The following is a 22378-nucleotide window of genomic DNA, read 5'->3' as shown; positions in this document are numbered from 1 at the left end:
AATCAGCACAAAACAACAGATATTCTAGGACTAAACAATTTAACTAATATTCTGGGGAATAGCAAATAATCATGAAAGACATACAAAGGTCAGGCATTTCTTTTCCATCCAAAATCCCAAAAATAAAAAAAAAATCCCAAAGAAATAAAGTTACTATTTGTTCCTGAAGTCACTTGATCACACAAGTCTCTGCTTAGATATAAATACTGACTAAAGCACTATGCAACTCAGAGCTGTGTGTCAGGTTCATCAATATTATTATTATTATTATTATTATTATTATTATTATTATTATATAATGTTGTTCTTTATGATCCATTCACACCCACACAAATGCACAGACTGTCTCTGAGGGGACAAAAAAAATAATATAACAAAAACCAAAAAGGGAAGGGAAGGGAAGGGAAGGGAAGGGAAGGGAAGGGAAGGGAAGGGAAGGGAAGGGAAGGGAAGGGAAGGGAAGGGAAGGGAAGGGAAGGGAAGGGAAGGGAAGGGAAGGGAAGGGAAGGGAAGGGAAGGGAAGGGAAGGGAAGGGAAGGGAAGGGAAGGGAAGGGAAGGGAAGGGAAGGGAAGGGAAGGGAAGGGAAGGGAAGGGAAGGGAAGGGAAGGGAAGGGAAGGGAAGGGAAGGGAAGGGAAGGGAAGGGAAGGGAAGGGAAGGGAAGGGAAGGGAAGGGAAGGGAAGGGAAGGGAAGGGAAGGGAAGGGAAGGGAAGGGAAGGGAAGGGAAGGGAAGGGAAGGGAAGGGAAGGGAAGGGAAGGGAAGGGAAGGGAAGGGAAGGGAAGGGAAGGGAAGGGAAGGGAAGGGAAGGGAAGGGAAGGGAAGGGAAGGGAAGGGAAGGGAAGGGAAGGGAAGGGAAGGGAAGGGAAGGGAAGGGAAGGGAAGGGAAGGGAAGGGAAGGGAAGGGAAGGGAAGGGAAGGGAAGGGAAGGGAAGGGAAGGGAAGGGAAGGGAAGGGAAGGGAAGGGAAGGGAAGGGAAGGAAAATGGAGGAGAAGGAGAAGGAGAAGGAAAAATGGAGGAGAAGGAGACGGAGAAGGAAAAATGGAGGAGAAGGAGAAGGAGAAGGAGAAGGAGAAGGAGAAGGAGAAGGAGAAGGAGAAGGAGAAGGAGAAGGAGAAGGAGAAGGAGAAGGAGAAGGAGAAGGAGAAGGAGAAGGAGAAGGAGAAGGAGAAGGAGAAGGAGAAGGAGAAGGAGAAGGAGAAGGAGAAGGAGAAGGAGAAGGAGAAGGAGAAGGAGAAGGAGAAGGAAAAATGGAGGAGAAGGAGAAGGAAAAATGGAGGAGAAGGAGAAGGAAAAATGGAGGAGAAGGAGAAGGAGAAGGAGAAGGAGAAGGAGAAGGAGAAGGAGAAGGAGAAGGAGAAGGAGAAGGAGAAGGAGAAGGAGAAGGAGAAGGAGAAGGAGAAGGAGAAGGAGAAGGAGAAGGAGAAGGAGAAGGAGAAGGAGAAGGAGAAGGAGAAGGAGAAGGAGAAGGAAAAAAGGGTGTCCATGTAAAAAAAAGCTGTTCCTAAGGGAAAACATAATTATAAAACATTGAAGGGGTTTTGCCACAAATATGCAAGTTTTTACTTCTTATACTGTATGTATTTATTACACAGAGTAACTTACTAACACTAGGATTTATGGGAAATACTTCACAATTAAATTTAGAAATTATTCTGGATGTTTCAAATTCTGGATGTCTCTGATGAGATAAACCTTTTTAAAAACCTTACTGTATGTGTGTGACTGCTCAGGATTTCCTGAAAATCCAGCTGCAAAACTGCAACACTCTCTGCTCTTCAAGAAACACTATCAAGAGCACTGCTTCTGTATTATTTAAAATGTTACTTCTCCAACAGAACAGAAGCTGAGTAAAATACATTTATCAAAATTGGTAGCTATTTGGTTTCAAAAAAACATACTAATTAATGTTGCTGTGCTGTATTGATTTTTTCCTCAGTTTTTAATGAGGGCATGTAGAGCAGTAGAGCTTGGGCTTATTGCTGTAAAAGACAGAAAAATATTCTAATTTGGTAAAAATATAGACTTATACACTGTCAAAATAAGATTTCCTCTTAGCTCCACTGTTCACTTACATAACCTCAGCAAATTAAGACAAACTTCATACCTCTGCAGTGGAGGAAGCTTTGAAGCAACAACTGTATTTAAAAAAATAAATAAATAAACGAACCACAAATGGATAAATAAAAGAATTAAAGTAGATAATAAGGTACCTGCTCTGCAATTAGCACTGATTAGCAGGGGTCTTAATGAATGTCTAATGGAGGTCCTAAGTTAAAAATATTTTTTTAGAATTGTTTTCATTATTAACCATTATTAATTGTAATGCATTTTGAAAAGGCTTTAATAAATTAAGAAATAATGCCTCTTGTTATACAGACCTCAGATTTTTCCAGAGGAACTTTGGATAAGCCCAGAATGAACATAAATTCAGGGACAATGGTGTATTTAATGGTCAAACTCCCACTGTGTTCAGTGCCCAAGTCACACCAAATTCCTAACGGAGGCACTTCAGCCTCACATATCTTTTCTGAACACACCAAGCTTTAGTAGTGGAGTTTGTCCCACCTATTAAAAACATCTTAAACCTCTAAGTGAAGGCTTTCAACCACACAAGTATTTTGTCATTCTGGTTTACCCTTTCTATTTCTCTCTTATTTGTCATTTTTATCTTAGTTTCCCTTCCAGACATCTCCTCCACTGATTTATTCACTGAATGACTCCTCTTCCATCATTCATATTCTTTTCAACCTTCATTTCAAAACCTCTTTCACCTCAGGAATGCTATAACTATACTATAACTGGGATAGAACAACATTTACATTTGAGTTCTTGTAGAAATCAAAACAACCCGAAATTATGATGAACTTACGCCTACAGAAGAAAAACGTTCTGTAGGGCCAGAGAGCAGTGGAATAGTCACCATTCCTAGCCTTATTTGTCCTAAAAACAAACAAAAGTTTTCTGCATTTATGGTCTTTCTAGTAGATTTTTTTTTAAGTAAAAAAAAAAAAATAAAAAAAAGACCAAAAATCGGTATTTACATAGAAGTGAGACATTTAGTAGCTAAATACTGGGAAATAAAAGACAAATATAAAAGCTCAAATCCAGTCCCAAGGGTAACTTGTAGAGAAGATGTTCCAGGAATTGAGAAACTTCAGACATTTTTTAGAGAAATTTAATTTAATAAACCCTGTAAATTGCAAAAGACACTAAGCAGAATATTTTGAAGGCCCATAGAGAATCTTCCAATAATTCATAAAAGAAATAATATGCATTAACCAAGGTGAAGATTTAAAGAGCTGCTTATAAGAGAAGTACCTCAATGCCTGGAAGTGAGTATAACATTTACTATAAAATTAATTAAAGATCTGTCTCTTTGGTACCTTATTGCAGTACTGAGATCTTGCTCCTTAGGAGTAAGACACCACAGAAGATGCTACACCTCTGTGAGACTCCTGACATTGATATGACAGGAAGAAACTAATCTAAGCCAAAGACAATTTTCTGACAGGATTCACAAAGAATATTTTAGCAATATCCTTCACAAATCCAGAAGGAAAAAAGAAAAGAGAACAAGAAAAGAAAAAAAAAATGAAAGACTGTTTTAATGAAAGATAAAGTTCAATATTAGCAAATGACAGACAGGTGAGTTAGATAAAATTAATAGCGTGAGACTAAATTTCCTTTTAAGCAGAATTTTTTTTTAAATTCTGGTTTTGCTGATGATGAACTCAGCACTGCTACCTTTCTTCAATTACTAAATTTTGTTTATGGAGCACTTGCAGCGGCAAAAAAAAAAATCTCTGAAAGAAAGGAAAATAGGGGAAAGATATGGAGACAGAAAACACCCAGGAGAAATTTTAAAGGGTTAGATTAGGGTAATAATTCATTAAAAGTCTAATATATGTCCCCCTTGTACTTATGAAGGGCAATTTAAATTTACACAAATATTAACAATGTACTTTGTATGAGTGCACTTGTGTATACAGTGCAATAATAAATAAGTATCACAGTATTCCAGGATGGTTTGGGTTGAGAGGGACCCCAAAGCCCATCCAGTTCCCATCCCAACACCTTCCACCATCCCAGGTTGCTCCAAGCCTCATCCAGCCTGGCCTTGGGCACTGCCAGGGATCCAGGGGCAGCCCCAGCTGCTCTGGGCACCTGTGCCAGGGCTGCCCACCCTGCCAGGGAACAATTCCTTCCCAATATCAAAATCCCTTCTCTCTCAGTTTGAAGCCATGTATATGAAAACATACATATAAATCTATGTGTCAAAGTGAAAAAAAAAAAAATACTGCTCAAACATATAGAAAAGCAGAAGTCATCACATTATAAGATTTCCCATAGCTTTAAGATGCATATTGATTTATTTGAGGTATACATATATTCATAAAGAAGGAAATTCAGTCTCAAAGTTGTTCTACTTTCCATCCTAAAATAAAAAAGGTTTATTTGCTTCAACATTTTATATCCAAAATGTTCTTGCAGAAGTAAATACAGAGCTTTTGAGTTTATAGGGAATTTGCATTGCATATACAATAATAAAATTTGCCATTTCCTAACAACTGGACTAAATAACTACTAAAATTTCCTAATCACTGTGTTTACAAGTACACCTTGTGCATGGATAGGAAGAAGTGCTGGGACATTAATCTTGTTCTCACCCAGAGACCTGAAGGCAAGGGTTAAACCAGCCATCAGACTTATTGTGGCTTGACTTCTCCCCTGGTATTCTTCTTTTCACTGGGATAAAGAGAAGGGGGGGAAAAAGCACCAAGAACCCTTATAAAAATGTCTGTGAAGAATAAAGGAAGGGAGGTAACCTCTCAGAAATCTCCCTTTGTACTTTATACTTACAACTGAAGATGGTACATAAAGCATGCATTAAATCCTACTGTGGCTCGCTCAAATGAGGTAACACTGTGGAAAATGCAATTTTCACTCTAAAATCACCAGGTTTTATTCATATAACTGAGAGATAAACCACAGTGAATTATTTAGTGATATTCTCAAAATACATCAGCTAAGATTTAAAGATTATCCATTTGACAAAACTTCACCATCCAAAAAAGATGTCCAAAGACAAATCATCTCCTCATAAGGGTAAGCAGTAAAATATAAAACACAACTACAGACGTTTCCATGAAAATGCATACAAATCCTTACATGTTCTCTGTAGACATGGCAGGTTTCAGTTTCTGAGGGAAAATATCTGGCAGATGTTCTGGGGGGTTTCAGGAGAAGACCAAGCTGCTGAATGAGAACCAGCAGACCCCAGAAAGACACAGACTGATATTTTCTTTCTCACCTAAAAAGCAGTACAGATTTTAAAAGGATATGATGTTTACTACTCAAAATTTAAACTATTCCCTGCTTTTCCACATCCCAAACTCACTGCAGAATGAAATGCACCTATCAGCCAAATACATATTCAATAGATACCCGTTAGGAATATCAGGCAAAACTAGCAGAAACACTCTTTTGAGCTGATCTTGATCACATTTCTTCTGTCAACACGTTTAAGTTATTTGCTGTCCCTGAACATATTCACTTAGTTCCAGGGATTAAGAAATTCTCAGTAAACATTTTTGCCCCTGGAGTGGGTGAGCAGGACATATTTGCTATCTTTCATAAAAGCCATTTGATATCATTCTCTCATTAGGAGCCATGGCAACAGTGCAGAGTGAAAAATGATGTTTTTGAGGGAAGGCTCAGGCCTCAAAAGAGATGATGTGTTCCCAGCACAGAAGCTGCTCTCCCAGTGCTTCCCATGCCCAAGGAAGTACAATTCCCTCCAAAACTTGCCATGAAGCTTCAGGTCTTTCAAGGCTTTCCCACCTAAAAAGGGATCACTTGCCTTTCTGATAGACTTGGTTTTCTACAAATTTATAAATTATTCATCTGTGGCCCACTTGCAAAGATACAGATCATTCCAAAGGCAGGGATTTTGGTGAGTGTTGCCCATTGCAGACTATGGGCTATCCAAAAGCATTCCCAGATGATTAAAAAAAGCCAAAGTATATAGAAAATTTTGTTTAATGTATTAGTTGTTTAGAAAGCCCATTAAGCAGCAGTAAGTGGCCTCACTCACTGAGGAATAATGCTTTAGGGAAAGTCTGTATAGAGGAAGATTAATAATGAAAAAAAGAAAGAAAAAAAAAAAAACAAAAAACAACACTTTTCAGCATCTCTCCTATGGATTTCTCTGCTCACTTTGTCCAAACCAAAACATTGGAGGTGCTACAACTAAAGTTGGATATATTTGTTACTAAACATGCAAGTCTGGTACTACCAGCATTTGATCTGCCAGTATGACTTCTTCAGGAAAAGGGAAAATAATCTCATCCTGGTCCAAACTTGGAGCAAATTGAACTCAAAGCAGTCCCCATGCAAGAGCAGCTAAGCAGGTCAGAACCAAAGCAAGGAAAACCCATTTGCATCCCTTCTCTCTACCTGGCTCAGACTTCCTCAGGATCAAGTGCAATAGCAAAACACTCACCAAACACTTCACAATCCATGAAACATTATTGGGTTCAATTTGGTCATCATCATCTTACAGCAGCTTAGACAGAGCTCAAACATGGTTCTAGCAAGAGAGGGGATGAAAAATAAGCCCTAAGCACACAATTACCCCTTGCAGGAACTACAAAAAGTCCAGGTGAAAATTTGACTGTCTCAAAGCATCTGGGGGAAAAAAAAATGTTTCTCTGACAATGAAGCCAAGCTGTCACTTTTTCCTTTAAGTATTTTGTGTTCCCTTGCTCAAGGACAGGAGTGTTCACTTTGAATAAAGAACAGGAGAGTTTTATTTTCTCAGTCCCAAGTTATTAGCTGCCACCATGGTGATGAAGCTGTTGTGACTACTGTGGCCTCTCTTTCCAAACAGTGAAGTAAAATCCTATTTCAGTAACACAAAAACTGTATTTAAAGGAATGGTTCTTTATCATGGGTATATTTATCAGAGCAGAGACTAAAAGTGCTATGTACTTTCATCTCTAAGCATCAACTCATTCATTTTCACTTTTTCTTCTAAAAACAAAAAGAAGAAGAGCACAGTTGAAAGGAAAACTCATCACAAGTGACCTGAATGTGAAGTTTCTGATTATATATATCCATTTTTATTGCTTATCCTACTCTTTAATAACCTTTCCTTTGTACACTGGAACACATGCACTGTCCATCACAAAAATAAACAAATTCACACGTACAGCAAACACTAAAGTTCCTTTATGACAGATTAAGTGCTATACTTCTTTCAACAAGTGGCTTATTAAAGCACTAATTATCTGAATTTGTCATTCAAAAGAAATAATGAAAATTAGTCAAGGGTACTCAAATTATTGGACCTCAGGACTTCAGGAGGGTATTTTAGGTTTCAGTGAAAAAAAAAAACCACATGCATTTTTTAACTATCTCTTTCCAATTCATTTTTTCTGCAAGGACAGGCATCTGTTCTGTCAAAAAACAAGGGGAATTTAAAAGCACACCACCCACCCTCTGTGCAAGAAAAATGCAGAAAGGCAAGGAAAGCCTTCATAAGCTTCAGAGCTTCAGATTAAAAATCAACACACAACAGCTATGGGGAACATTTCTGTTTCCACCTTCCATAACTCTGATCTCTCCTGCCATCACCGGGCCAACCTACAAGAAGAACAGCACTCAGCCCATTAGTTTTCTTTCAACTGAGGTTATTTCACTTACCCAAGGAAGAAAATAAAACCACACAAGGTAAAATTAAAAGTCACAGACCATTCACTGCCAAAACCCATGCACTTAACAACCTCAGTTCATTATGAGGCCAGCTAATTAGAAATGCTTCATGGAGACATCAATAGTTTTAAACTGATCTCTGAAGATTTTTTGTTGTTGTCTTGTTGGTTGTTTTTCAGTTTGGCTAGATGTTTGAAAATATAATCAACAGGCTAAACAGAATTTCAGCTAAGATATATGCTTTAATTATAGGAACTTCGAACAAGTTGCCAACTTGGCTTATCTGACAAAACCCTTTTCCAAATTGATTTAGAATATTCTGCCATCACCTCGTTAGTAGTACAGTTAAAATGGATTACTTGGGTCAAAAGATGCACATGTATTCAAAGACTTCCACAGAAACCCAAAGAAAAACCATTTCAGTTAATGTAATTAATATATCAAGAGTTCTAGCAAATTGCCTGATACACAAAGGTGGTAAGTAGCAAAATATTGGCAAGAGAATAATCCTGGGAGAAAGTGTTTTTCCTTGCTCTTACTCATTCTCTTTATTTTTCCTAACAATACGCAAACTTCTAATCTTAGGTATTCTTCTAGGGAGAAAGAAACACTTTCCTTCCATATTTCATTCTTCCTGGTTATGAGTTTGGGAATTGCTTCATGATTCTGAATGTTTGCAGTTTTAAGTGTCTACATTGAAAGATATTAATGGAACTAAGTAAGACAATTATATTTGAGTATTCAAGAAACAAAGGCACAGAAATCATCAATTTTCATACTGTTTGCCTATAATTACTTCAGTTGATTGACTTACAGTTTGAAATTTTGATAAAAATTCTAAAGAAGTGAAAGGAGAAGGCTATAACTGATATAGAGCAAAACACCAAAAATTCAGCAGGGCTTTAAAGATATTTCAGACTTTGCCGTCAATCTCAGGAACACTGATGCATCCGTGGTTCAAACCTTGATATTTCCTATGAGATAATATAGAGAAGTACAATTTTCTGGAGTGTAATTGCATAATGTATTTCTAAAAGAGTAATAGAAGAATTTTGGGGTATCTATCAAAGAAAATGTAGTGAAAAATAAAACGCATTTGGTTGAAAATGAGGAGATTCTGTCACATTAGGCACCACTGCCCTCTTCAGTCAGGCAGACATCAATTTCATACACTTGTTCAGAGGACTTTGCCTGATAAATCCTCACCAAAATACCAACAAGTATGAACTTTATTTTTACTTTAGGGAACACTTCTCTCCTAATAACAGGATATGATGCAGCATTTCATTAACCTAATGAAAATAGATCTTTTGTTGTAATGTTTGATTTGACACATGGCTTAGATTCATGTTCACTATGAAGGCAATGTGTATTTCTCTATATCCTTAATATATATATATATATATTTGTATATATGGATTAGAAAAAGATGGGGTTTTTTTTGAGGGAAATATGCATCACAAAGAGAACAAGTAATTAATGGTTTTAATTCGCTTCATACCTGGCAGGACTACTAAGCAATCACATACCTTCAAATCAGGACTTCAATCAACTTGCAACAACTGGTAAATTAACATAAAATCTCACCTCTATATTTTAAAAATAAAAAAAAAAAAACCACCTCAGTACATTTTTCACAATACTCTCTGACTAGGATGTGATAATGCACAACTAACACTGGAAATTTTTCCTTAAGGTTAAAATATACACTTTGCAAGAAAAACATCTGAGATCTGAAAGTTTTCAGGTACACTGGGATGAAAAGGTAGCACTGAAACTCCACAAAATACAAAGAGAGATCTGGATGTCAAGAGATTCTTAGTTCAATACTTTTTAATCATACCACTTAAGGATTGAACCTTAATTTAAGAGAGATAATCTTTCAACACATGGCAGCATGAGAACACTAGGCAAAACATTCCTTTTAACCAATGGAAAGAAAAGTAATTTTACTTCTCTGATCTTTAATTTCTTTTCTTTTTTCTTGTTAATAAAATGGGAACAGGCTGTAGTTTGTTTTTCATCATCTCCACTTTCAAACACGGTGAAAATTTACAAAACTGTAGAGTATCCTGAGTTGAATGGGAGTCACAAGTATCACTGAAGTCCCACTCCAGCCATTCAGATATTATCTAAAAGCATGTCATATTATGTAGTGATTTCTACATAAGACCCTGAGCAACCTTGAAAAAAATCATTAGAGAGGAAAAAAAATTGCACAGCAGTTTATCTCCAGACTTTAGAAATTATGTCACATCAAGGATCACAAATGAGCTGTTCAGTAGCCTGCTGAGGCAGTTTAAGTGCCAGCTTTTTATTTAGTCTTCATCACAGCTGCATCTGTATTTAATAGATTTTAAATCTGTATCTCTCTAGCTCATTTATCTCCCTTTCTCCCTATCTTCTTCCCAGTAACTTATTCTGTAGTTCCAACTCCTCACTCACTGCTGTCTCTACTTTCTCTCCCACCATTTTTAGGTGTAAAACATGGGTAGGGCAAGGAAAATGACCAAACTGAATGTGGTTCCAAGAGAGCCAACACAGCATCAACACAGATGGTAAAAAGGAAAGTTATTCTTTAATGGTTCAACAGAATACCCATTTGTTATTCCTATGGAAGAAGAAAGTTGACAGCATGAGAAAGTAAAATACACCTAACACAGATCTTTTTAAACTGTGAAAGGACATTATGTGCATTTGTACTCCCCTGTACACACCTATCTACACCTTTGAGCAAGCCTTCTATTTTGGGTACTTGTACAAACTTGTAATGTACTTTTTCATTATACAAATAGCTTCGTGAAAAAGAAAAACAAGAACACCCAAACCTACACTGAATTTTTTTAACAATAAAAGCAGTAACACCTACAAACTTTTGACTTCGTGGTCCACCATGCTATGCCCAGAAAAATACTCAATAATATACCACAGGAAAAATACCCCAGAAAAAAAAACTCAATAAATACACCTCCAGGAAAAGTTTTCAAACAACTTTACAAGCCTGAAACCACGCAAAATTCTGAAGCTTCAACATTTTGTGATCAATTTTTTTGAGAGACAGAACACGAGAAAAGATTTTTTTTTTTTTGACATTATTCCATCTGTAATATAATTTTAGAAACCAGCAATAAAGTCAGAATTGAGAATATGAGAGAAAACAGTGAACTGTGCTCTTAATCACCAGGTTTTGCCTGGATCAATAGAGTGGATCTAGTTGGAATTTCAAACACTATCTGTTTTCCTTCTCCACTAAAACCAAGGGTATAGAAGATAGTGCTCATATTTACTTGGGAATGCACAGAGTTGCATAAGACCACAGGAAACCACTGAGAGGGCCAGACCAATGGATAATCATCATCATCATCACCATCATCATCCTGGATAATAATTCATTCCTAAAGTCAGTCTTCCTAAAATCAGCTGGAAAAGGAAGACAAGGATCTAAAAAAAAGTTTTCACTCTTTGCAAATTGACTTTAGATGTCACATTTCAGAACTGATAAACAGAATTATAGAACCCTTGTGGTTTTAGTAAATCTATTTTATTTCGGCTTCAGACCAAATTTTCAGAGGTCAAGAGTTCAATTGATTCAAAGAGATGACTAGAGAATTTTTGTAGATAGAAACATGGAATCCCAGAATGGTTTGGGTAGGAAGGGACCTTAAAGCTCAGCCAGTGCCACCCCTGCCACAGGAGGGACACTTTAGGATTTTTATCCAGACAATGTTTGAAATTAGCTGGAAAAAAGGATTGGATGCATTTCTGAAAGCCTATTTTCATCCTTTATCTCTAAATATCCTTTTGGCCTATCTTCATCATTTGATTTTACAGATTTCTATTATCCTCTAAAATCTCACTCACTCTGTGATCAATAACTGTTTTTCTAGCACTAAAATGGAAAGCAAGTTTCTTCCTGTACTACAAACACACACAAATACCAACATAGCTACATACCTGTGACCAGGAATGATAACAGCTTTTCCTCATTGACTAGAGATAAAAATAGGTGCACACACACACTGTATGAAAAAATCCTCTTTTCTTTGTATCTTCCTTTTTAATTATATTTACCTTTCAAAATAAATATCATAACAAAGACCCCATAGTTTTTATTTATGTTATTCACTGAAAACATAAAGAATGTGGTGACACTCAAGTGTCACCTGAGTGAAAAGTGTCTCTGAGAATGTGTTTATGAAAAGCCAGAAGCAGTAATGGAAATTCCATGTTTTTTTAGCAGCTACCAAGTGGCAAGAACAGTGACTTGGAAAGCACTCCACACAGAGAAATAAAAACATCTACTGCACTAACAGGAGGGGTAGAAGGAGTCAGGAGGCGAGAGAAAGGTACTCATGATGCACTAGTGAGAATTAATGTTGTTTTAAAAGACATGACAGTCCTGCACTGCAGCATCTGACCCTGTTTGCTTTCTGGAAGCTGGGCAGAAGCAGCAAAGGTTAACAGCAGCTCTTAACAAATGCTGCCTGCAGAATTCCGACCTCATCACACACTTGGAAGAAAAATCTTTAACCCAAAAGATCAGTGTGACATTTCAAGCAGAAAATCCGTTCACAGTGATCACCCAGACTCTACAGGTACCTTTCAATTCACCTTTCTGTTTCTTGCTGGCAGCATCAGATGTAGCATTGCAGCGATACAAAGAACTGACAATCCTTCCTTTCAGGAGAACAAAAGAGAACAAAAGAAAAACCAGACAAGCACTTACCTCTGTGTCCTTGAAAATACAAAATGTGAAGCCAGGGAAAGATTATAGTGAAGAAGAATACATTTGTTCAGGAGGGAAATTATAGAAATGTGAAAACTTGTTAAGAGCTGCATCCGAAAATTCTTCCTGGCATACACTTGAAACAAAAGCAACATTTGGTGAATGGTCAGCCCAGGTTTGTCTACAGGAAGAGAAAGAAAGCAAGTCAGTATTTCGTATCTGGCTTCTCAGAGGGTTCATTCATTCTTTTAACAAAGAAAAAAGTAACCAGGGAGGCTGAAAGTTAGCAGGATGGAGTTAAAAAGATGCCTGTGGTTCTCTGATACTGTGGTCTGGCACTACTCCCAACAAAGCATCAAGGTATAAACCACTATTTTTTTTTTTTTTGCTTGTATCAATGCAAAATATCAGTGTTGGAGCTCAGTTCCATCTTGCTCCTAACCATGTTTTACAGAATTCAGCTGCAATATTCAGCTGAGTGTTCCAACTTTCTGTCCAGCTGCAAAGCCCCACGGCTCTGCCAGAGGCTGATACTGACACAGGTTGGTACAACCTCACTGAAGTACAGGTTGGGTTCTTCAGCTTCCCCCAGCTCACTTCCAGCTGTAAAGATGTGTCTTAGAATTAAGAGATGCTGCCACTGATGGGAAGGGGTATTCTGAATTACAAAAGGATCTCAACCGTGCTCTGTTTAGAAAGGGATACAGCAGGACACCAAAAGGGGCAGTGTAAGTTAAAGTCATGCCTGGCACAAATGTGATGCAGCACATAAATCAGCTCAGACTGCTGCTAAATTTAGGTTCCACTCACAAGCAAATCTCCCAGCACTGAAATGTTTAAGAGTACATGGCTTACCTGAAAGCATGAACATGATCCATTGCCTTCATGAAATGTCTTGCATGTATTTGATCACAGACAAGCAGACCATCTGTACATCACATAAAGAGCTGAGTTAGGGCACAAGCAGGGCACTTACTCTGAGCCTCCTGCACATCTGTCATCCCAGAAACCCACAAGCAAATACAAAGCAACAGACTGCTGCTTTTAAGTTGCACTACAGCCAAAATTAGTAGCAAAGTAAAAGTTCTATTTAGCATTTCTGACATCTTCAGTAAGAACAGCAAATTAATTAACTCACCAAAAGCAGACTGAATGTAGCTGGGCCACAGCCAGTGACTGTAAGTTGTGGAATTCTTGCTACACCACTACACTGTGGTGATGTAGTAAGAATTCACCTACAAATCTGTGAGCATCTAAGACTTTAAATTAACAAAACAGCCTTCATATGAACTGGTTTAGATTCATCAGTCCACCCCTCCAACACAGATGAGGAGATCCCCAGTTCAAAAAGTGTCATTTCTGCTCCCTGAAAATGTATCCACATTTTTTTACTCTCCACCATCTTAGAGTCAGAACGAGAAAACAAAATCAGGGAAAGTTTATTACAAGTTTTTGCTTGTATCAATGCAAAATATCAGTGTTGTTTATTATTATTACAGGAAAATCATGTGCTGTAGTTGGAAGGTGCACTGTTGGAATCTTGGATGTTGAGAATTTTAAACTTTCTGTGCTGAAACACACAGACGTGCAAGAGAGTGCTGCATTTGACCTGAGGCTGTGGAACAGGCTACCAAAACTGATTAATAGCACTGGGATTATAGGTGTGTAGTTGGTTAGAGGTGTATAATATCAAAGGGTAGAAAACTTAGAGTTTGGGGTTTTATAATATATTAATAAATATGAAGCAAAATGGAGATTTTAGGGCAGAAACTGGTTGTCATTCTTCAACTTCTTTTTCCTTCTTCTTCATGGGTTTGGGTGATGTTTTGTAATTGGACAGAAAAGTCCGCACTGCGGAATTCGAGTGATGAGTTATTGGGTTAAAAGAGAAAATAATCTAGGTGTCATTTCTTGGTTGGATAGTTTAGCCTTAAAAGGCCTTGTAACATGAGATAGTTGGCCATTTCGTACCTGGCTAATGAAAGACTGTAGAACTCACAGTGGTGAGGCTGTAACACAGATAAGAAACAATAAAAACCTGAGCTGAACACGAACTGTCATCTCAGGTGCCTTCAATCCCAACCTCAATAGAAGCAGAAAAAACAAGCAGAGAAGCCACAGTGCACCTACAGCTGGTACAGCCATTTCCAAGGCATTGTTAAACTACTTACCTTTGGCACACCTGGCAGAGAAGGGCTGCCACAAAGTGCAGATGGGCCAACTGCCTGAGTGCTTGCAAATTCCAGAGGAAATCTGGGTAAATATAGAGAAAACAGGGGCAAGGCTGCTGCTGGTACTCAGCTTCACAAACTGCAGTCAAAGAGGTGAATTAAGTTTGTGTAACATTGATTGAACACTGGGTGCAAGGCAAGGGCTGAGCTCATTGTACATTAATATGGACGTGGAAGCTCTGTGTTGCAGGAGGTTTGTTATTACAGGTGAAAACAAGGTAAAAATTGCTCATTTAGAAATAAAATTCTATCAGATTTCCATAAATTGACCTGTTCAAATTAGGAAAAATATTAATCTGCTTTAAGTGTGAATGAAAAAACTGTTCCCAACATATTATTTTCTTAAAAAAATAAATTTAATTTTCTTAAAATGTAATTAAAATGTGGGTTGGGTCTTCAAAAAACAAGTGATAAATTTTATTCCAAAATTATCTTATACTCTTAGCAAAGCAACTGTTATGATTGAAAACCATTTACATTATTTTAAAAAAATATGAGAAAAACATGGACCTTTAATTATTAATAGGTCTGGCATTGTGGTGTTTTGAAAGAAATCTGTTGCCTAAATATAATCTATCATCATATCTTTGGGAGCCTTGAAACTCCATAACGTAACTGACATATGTCACTGGGAAAATAAATAAATCTGGACATTTCCTTTTGCTCAGCTGTAAATGATTTATGCTGTTGTTTACAATCAATAAGCCTAAAAAACAAAAATATGAAGGTTTTTTAAGATCCAGAGCTGAATAGCACTATCCTATTTCAATTTGTCTCTATGCAGAGGTAAAAAACTATCTCCTAATGGAAGGATGGCTTATTAGCTGAAGCACTACACCTGGCTAATAAACATAATTCTCAGACCAAATTAGTGTCTTCACAGAGCTCTCCTTGGTCCCATGGAGACAAAAACACTTGGCTGAGGCTCACTCAAGAACAGATAAAATGCCCCACTACATAACTGAGAACTGAGGCAAATCTGATTTTAAGATCTCAAGTAACCAACAGGCACTTCTCAGTGAGTTAGTTGTGATTAACTTGTTTATATTTTTTCTTCCACTTGCTTTTCTCTCAAGCAAATACTGTACACTGCAAAAGCCCAGGGACTAGTGGCAAGCTCTTCCACAACCCTGGCAGGAACACAGTCCTCCAAGGGGTGAGATCAGAAATCACAGCATTATGAAAAGCATTGTGACTTTTAAAGCCGGTCAGGAGACACAAAGAAATGAGTCACTGCTTCATAAATCCCAGAATTGAGGAAGACAAATGGAAGCAGTCTTAGAGACCATCTAAAGCATCTCCTTGCCCAAGAGCAGGGAAAATGACATAAATTCTCATGCAAAACTTGCTTAATGTGTTCTTAAAATCTGTTACAGTAGTTAAAACAGAGGGCTTGCAATTAGATGGCACCCAAAGTGATCTCTCTTTAGAGATCTTGTTAATTCCCAAGCAGAGACAAACAAAAGGTTACAAGATGCTTCAGAAAAAAAAAGAAAGAAAAAAGAAAAGGACTGCAATGCAATGAAACCAGAACAATTTTAATTTTCTTGGGATTTTTTTCCTTTTAAATAATTAACAAATCTTATTTTTCTTTTAAATTTTTGGGACACCCTGAGATGGGATAGCTATTCAAACTACAGCAACCACAGATGTCAAGAACTGAGAAGTATCCAGGTGATTTATGTTTAATGATTGATTGGGTGTTTTAGGAATACGTATCTATACTGTGAATGAAAATGTTAGATCCTTGCTTAAATGCTCCAAACCAAACTCTCTGTTTACAGAGCTCCACATCAATTTAGTTCTAGTCTTGTCTGCAGTGGAAATCTTGCTTTTAATACTCAGAGTCTTTAGCAATAACAGTTGCCACCCCTGCATGCCAAGAATTATCCTGTTTGCCTTCCTTTCTCCAATGCTGCCCAAGATCATCCTCAATAGTGTGGCAGCATGGAATAGGACCAATCCCAGCTTCTGGTCCCAAGTAAATTCCCCAGAAAGGAAACAGAAAGAGAGCAAACACCTTCATAGAAATGAACCTGTGCAGACATAGGTGCTCTGTGCACATGAGCAGAGAAGAAATAAACTATATTATTATTATTGTTGTTGTTGTTATGTTTAGGACAAGGATTAACTAATTTTTTTAGGAGGACAGAGAACATATTTCTGAAAAGAACCTAAAGCTGGGGCTGGGGTGGGAAATCTCAGGGACAGGCTTCTGTGATTCCATGCGTGACTTATACTGACGCCAAGGAAGCATTCTTTGCAAAGCAACATTCACTTATTTCCCAGCAAACTCATTTAAGCTCCATAAAATGTGCATCCACTTCTCCCCTTTGCAGGGGGGAAAGAATGAAATATTGAGACTGGTTTCTAAACCTATTGCTTTTTCTTCCTCCCTCCTTTTCTCCCAGTGTAGCTGATGAAAGAGCATCATTCCTGGCCATGTCTCACTCAGCAAAGCGTTAAAATTGTCAAGTCAACCTTCTCATATCATGAGACAAAAATATAATGCAGATGCCATGCATCTAGCTAATCTTACCTACATGAAGCTGGCCAAGCAGACACCAGCAGTCACACAACATGGAACACATTTCCAATGTATTTCTCCAAAGTATCACCTCCTCAGGCATCCAGGTAAGTGAACAGGCATCACCCAAAATCACACCACAGAAAGGATAAACAATTTAACTGATGAACAATCCTACTTGGCTACCCACTGACAGGGGATCATGGATTCCACCTCAAATCCTTTATCATTAATATGTAAAATATATTTTTAATGTTAGTTTACTTTTCTTCATTTCTTTGGCGATTAACATTATGGCAATAAATCAGTTTCGCCGACAGGAAGTTACCAATTGAAATTAATCTGCAAATTATATTGGAAATCTAAGGAATCACCTCTAAAATGAGGTCCTACGGACCTCTCAGAAAATTAATGTCTGGGATAAGACCTTCTCTGTACTGGCAAAATTCCCATCACTTCTCATCTCAAAAGGGTCCAGGACTTGCAGTTTATTCCACTCAGCTTGTCTCCAATATTTGCTGATAGAATTACTTGACCAAAAAAAATTCACCAAAAAAAAAAAAAAAAAGGACAGTAATTAATAGTTATACCTACACTTGCAACCAATTTTAATCTCTTGATCTGTCAAAATTCCCTTGGTGTCAGTAAAATCTTTTGAAGGTTCAGACTCCTAAACTAAGGGATAACCAGAAATTTGCCCTGCATATATTGGATGAGTTACCAGTTAAATCCTCAGATTTCTGGAAGCATTTTGCAGACAACCTGATAGGATTTCTTTCCTCACTTGAAAACAAAACAAACACAAAACAAAGAAACAAAAAAACCCTAGCAAACCAAACAAAACCTTTGCTACATATGTGAATCCTCCAAGAGCCCATTCCGATTGCAGGGCATACAGATCTCACTGTCAATCTTTATTTTTGCAAATAAATTAGTGAAATTCTTAATGACTTTGCAGATCATCTATGCCTTTACTCCAGTCTGTGCACAAGCATGGTTTTAATACATTTATTACAATGAAAAATTTCATACTTAATGTCAAATGTAAGAATGTCAGTAGCACACACTCTTGAGAAAGAAAACATCCATAAGAATATGGCAGAACATGTGAATGCTTCTTCATGCCAGTAATTTTTGTCACATCTTTAAAAACAGATTATTTGTGTCATGGGGCAATTACATTTTGATGTCTTCCCTCCAGCTGAAGTAATCTGGCTTTTTTCTGTTTTCTCATTTTTCTTGCCTTCTTCAAAAAAAGCTTCCTTTTCATGCTGTGCTGCATCTCATTTTCTAGTCTTTTGTTTATTTTTTAATTCATTCAAAGCCAGCCCAATGTACATTATCAATGTCATGCTAAGACAGCAAAGTTGGTCTACAAAATACAAAGACATAAACATAGCCCTGATGTTGAAAATACTTAAACCATAAATAACAGCTCTAAAAATGTGTAAAGCAAAAAATAGAGCATCATTTCAATAAATTAGCAAAAAAGGAGACATTACAGTTATAAAATTGAAAAGCCTAATTTATTTAACACAAATCAGCCAAACCAGCTGGAGATGTTATTTACAAGATCCTCACGTGTCCAACATCTTTCTTTGACATCCAGTTTCACTGAACATAAATCTACATTTAAAGAAAGGTAAAAAGAATAGCAATAATTATTTGGGTTTTTTTCCTCTATCCTTGCTGTTAATTGAATTTCCTCTGGCTAAAGCTTAGGCTGGAAATAGCAATTCAGTCACACTTAATTTTATTGAGAACTGTGATATGTAAATGCAAAATAAACAAAAAAATACAAATGAGGATTTGGTCATTTAAGGATAGTTGGGTGATAGTATCTTCTCCATTGCCTTCAATATTAATTCCCTCTCCATTATAAGAGGTTTATTTTTTTATTGCTTCTCACACTCTGACAGTTCTCTACCTCCCCCTCCTTCCTGATAAAAAAGCTGAGTTACAAAAGAAAATTAAAAGAGGTTAAAGTGACCAAGAAATTTCTCCAACATTTACCAATTTTGTACCTGGTTGGGAAATAATCAGAACCAGGAATATTTTTCTCCCCACAAATCTACTCCTGTACTTGCCCCATTTAGTCAATCTGATCCATTTCCTAGTCTTACAGAAATTCATACATTTTTTCACCCTTGATTAATCCCCCCAAAAAACAACTAACACTGACAGCCCCTGCTAATTTGAGGTCAAAAATATTACAATAGTAACCCCATGGTATTCTGCTCTGAAATGAAACCAGAGAAATGTAGGCATGCAACAAAAAAAATCACTAAGGTATCTAAATAACACACATTCATAATTTTATATTAATGTTAAGAAATACTTTTACAATTTGTTAAGTTGATATAATTTCTGTCACAGGGCACCACTAAAATGAGTGTGGCTTCCTTCTCTCTGTACCCTCCTTCAGGTGTTTCTACTTTCATGAGCTCGTCCCTGGACCTTAACTTCTGCAGGCTAAGCAATCCCAGCTCTCTCAGCCTTCCCTCATAAAAGAGATGTTCCAGTCCCATCATCATCATCTTCATCACCATCATCATGACAGTCATCATGGCCTTCTGTGGATGCGTATCCAGTATGTCCCCTTCTCTCATGTGCTGAGGGTATGTCAACACATACTGTCTCACATAATTTCAAACTGATTTTAAAAACATTTTTTATTTCCTTACCCTGATGTCCATTATTTTGCACCATTTTCAGAAATTATTACAACCAATGAAAAACTTATCAGATTTACTTCAAAACTAAAAATGTTTCAATAGTCAATAAAGAAAATATTTGGATTCTATTATTCTGCATAACTTCACACATAATGGGACTAAATTTAAACACAAAAATCAACTCAACTTTATGCGCAATGCTGCTGCCTTCTCTGCATGTCAGGAGTGAGGAAAAGAAAGTAACTGCTGTCCATCCAGATGGCAAAAAAATCTCATGCTGACTGAGACACGTTTTGACTTTGAAATGAAGAGCATCCACACATACTGAGCCTCCAGGCACTGAGCTCTTCTCTTCACCCCAGAAGAGCAAAAACTCTGCATCCTACCCTGGAACTGTCTGTTCTTCCAGCATACCATGGCAAAAATTATCCTCAAATCTCAAGTCTACTTATAGCAGCTTCAAAAAAGAGTTTCCTGCCAATGGCTGAAGCAAGAGAACAGCAGGCAACTGGTCCTTTTGAACTAAGTTGTTGGTATGACCATGAAATCTGGCAATTGCATGGGTCAGTCAAGCTGAAGACACTCAAGTTTATACCAGAAGCAGTCATGAACGTGGCTTACAGCCAGAGCACCACTCAGCTGTCTCTCTACCACTTGAAAATATAGCAGCAAGATTCTCTCTTTCATCTTGCAACTGAAATGTGCTTTGGGGATGCTTCTTCTGTATCGTTTGCAAAGGACTGCAAGAAAAGGTGTACACACAGCAGTGGTGTGTATATATATAGATATGTGTATATACAGATATCAAAATGAGAAGGAAAGCAACAGTCCAAATAAACTGCAAAAAAAGCCACTTCAAAATCCCAGTGTAGCACATTATGTATAAATTTAGGAATTCCTTGGGGTTGTGGCAGTACATGCTCATGAAGTGAAATTCAAAACAGCTTATATTTAAGATTTCTTGCAAGTGGAACAGCTAATGAATACAAATGGAAATAGCCTCCAAGCTTCAATTCTTCTTAGGAAAAATAAACCTCTATTTTCAAGTTAAATGAAGGAGTACCCAACTGCTTCCATGTTATTATCAATTATGTATAAGTGGACATGTAATATCACCTAGCTGTGAAAGCAGAATTCTGAAGAATATCATCAAGTTCAGAAATACATAGGAATGTATTAAGTTACTTACATAAAATCCCAGGATGGTTTGAGCAGGAAGGGACCATAAATTCCACCCGGTGCCACCCCAGCCATGGCAGGGACACCTCCCACTGTCCCAGCTGCTCCAGCTCCCTTCTTCCCAGCTGAGACTGTTGAACATTTTATGCATTTACCAGTTGCAATTTCTATATATTTATCAGTATATTCTTATTAGAAAGACATACATTTAACAAAAACATGCAATTTATTTTCTGACATGCTGTGAAATTGTTGCTTTGCAGCTCAAAACAGTTTTCTGGAGCACCTGAAGAACAAATTGGCTAAAGTGTACAACTAAACTATTCCCATGGCCACAATCAGGGGCTGAGATAAATTTTACCACTTTTATCCTTACATTTGTACAAGTACAGATACATATCACACACTGTATCATGTATGTGTGTATGGCTTAATCCACACTGTCACTTTTCATCTGTTTCCTCCTTTTTACTTGTGAGGGACTAGGCTACTACATTTTGTATTTTTAATTCTCTATCTGAACTTAGAATTATTAAAGAACATTTTGAATGTGGAAAACCACAAACCTAATTTCAGCAAAGACTATGACACTAGCAGAGAATTCAGCTTATATAGATTTATACTGAGAGTTTAGAGAGCTCTTCTGTATCTTCTAAAGATACGAATTTATTTAACTATAAGCTTCCAGCTCATGAAACTCTATCAAGAGTTTTTTTCCCTGTTGATCTTCAAAACGTTTCTAACCACTTTGAGAGAACAATTTGTATGGTAGCACATAATGTCAGAGGCTTAATATCAAAGTCAAAAACATAGATTTACAATTAAAGAAAAATATTATGAATTAGAGTCTTACTGTGGTCAGTATAAGATCCCTTAGTGAAATGGGAAAAAAGCAGTATTTACTCAGTACTATATAATGTGAAAAGACATGTATGGGTGTCATTCTCAACAGGAGAATGGGCATGAGAGGGAGGGAAGTGAACATACAAATTCTTTTAACTTAAATCCTCTAAATGAACTTCTAGACAAATGTTGGTGGTAAGTAGGACCTTTCTCAGCAATCAACAGATTTTTCTGTCACTGATTTCACTACTAACTAGTTTTTAAGTCTGAACGGAGACACCATTAACTCCTTCTCATGTGCTATCCCTCTGACTCCCCTTTAAAAGTCCCTACATATATGATACTTCTGGAATATCTGCAGATTAAATAGCCTAAGGAATGCATGGAAAAAAGAAATAAAAAATGAATTAAATTTTGTAATACAAAAAATTCCAGTCTTAAGAGACTAATCTTCCTGATTTTCCAAACATAAACTTATGAAA

At 37.1% G+C, this 22378-nt stretch overlaps 1 long non-coding RNA gene across 1 annotated transcript in view; it reads right to left on the bottom strand.

Annotated features, from left to right (window-relative positions):
* LOC140681951 (uncharacterized) overlaps nucleotides 1–13408 on the bottom strand; it is an 81070-nt gene extending 67662 nt beyond the window's left edge. The window contains exons 1-2 of the long non-coding RNA XR_012053170.1: nucleotides 13297–13408; nucleotides 12442–12622 (exon numbers count right to left, since the gene is read on the bottom strand). This is a non-coding gene — a long non-coding RNA (uncharacterized lncRNA). The remainder of the gene's footprint in view (nucleotides 1–12441; nucleotides 12623–13296) is intronic.
* Nucleotides 13409–22378: the final 8970 nt, after the last annotated feature.

Source organism: Taeniopygia guttata, chromosome Z (assembly GCF_048771995.1).
Source record: "Taeniopygia guttata chromosome Z, bTaeGut7.mat, whole genome shotgun sequence".
Taxonomy (NCBI): domain Eukaryota; kingdom Metazoa; phylum Chordata; class Aves; order Passeriformes; family Estrildidae; genus Taeniopygia; species Taeniopygia guttata.
Note: the sequence above shows the minus strand (reverse complement) of the source record. Positions and strands in the feature narration are given on the sequence as shown.